The sequence below is a fragment of the Triticum dicoccoides genome, chromosome 2A (assembly GCF_002162155.2).
Source record: "Triticum dicoccoides isolate Atlit2015 ecotype Zavitan chromosome 2A, WEW_v2.0, whole genome shotgun sequence".
NCBI lineage: Eukaryota > Viridiplantae > Streptophyta > Magnoliopsida > Poales > Poaceae > Triticum > Triticum dicoccoides.
This window is the reverse complement of record NC_041382.1, coordinates 717,977,940-717,978,724: the sequence shown is the minus strand read 5'-3', so window position 1 is coordinate 717,978,724 and position 785 is coordinate 717,977,940.

The following is a 785-nucleotide window of genomic DNA, read 5'->3' as shown; positions in this document are numbered from 1 at the left end:
CACTCAAGGTATTTTTGGTGGCAATTGTTCTCGATCTAATTGTGCAAATGAATTCAAAACATCAAATGGATTGCAAATGAATTGATTCTAGGATGCAAATCAAATCATCTAAAGATGGACACACAGAGCATCTCTAAAGACAGACACACAGAGCATGGCAAGGACCAGATGCTACGCAGAGCTACCACCTAGGCAGATGGGATCGAGCGGGGGGCAAAAAGAGAGAGTGGGAGGTGGATGACCGACGACCTGAAAACGCGCCAGGCAGCGGAGCCGGGGCCTGGAGGTCTCCGCGACGATGACCACGGCGCTTTGCGTGAGGAGGGAGGGAAGCCACAACGCATCAGGTAAGGGAATTGAAGAGAAAGGAAGAGCAAATCGGGAGAATATCTTACCTCGACGAGCAGTAGAAGGACGCAGACGGCCGAGCGGAAGCAGACGACGCCATGGAGATGGAGCACCAGGTCCAACCCATGGGGGCGCGGATCTGGAAGCCGACCCCATGGAGGAGACGGAACTCCAGGTCCAGGCCCATGGACCGCAGCCGCCGCCGCTGCCATGGGATTGGAGCTCCAGGTCCAAGCCCTTGCGGATCTAGGAGCCGGCGCCGCCGCCTGACCTGCTCGCGCGCACGATCTTCGTCTTCTCTTCTGATGAGGTGAGGGGAGGTGAGGGAGGGGGGAGAGGGCGGGAGCATCGGTGGCGAGGTCGGAGGGAGACGCGACAGCTAGGATCTGGCGCCGGAGGTGGCGGCGGCAAGGGAGGAGTGCAGCGCTAGGGTTAGC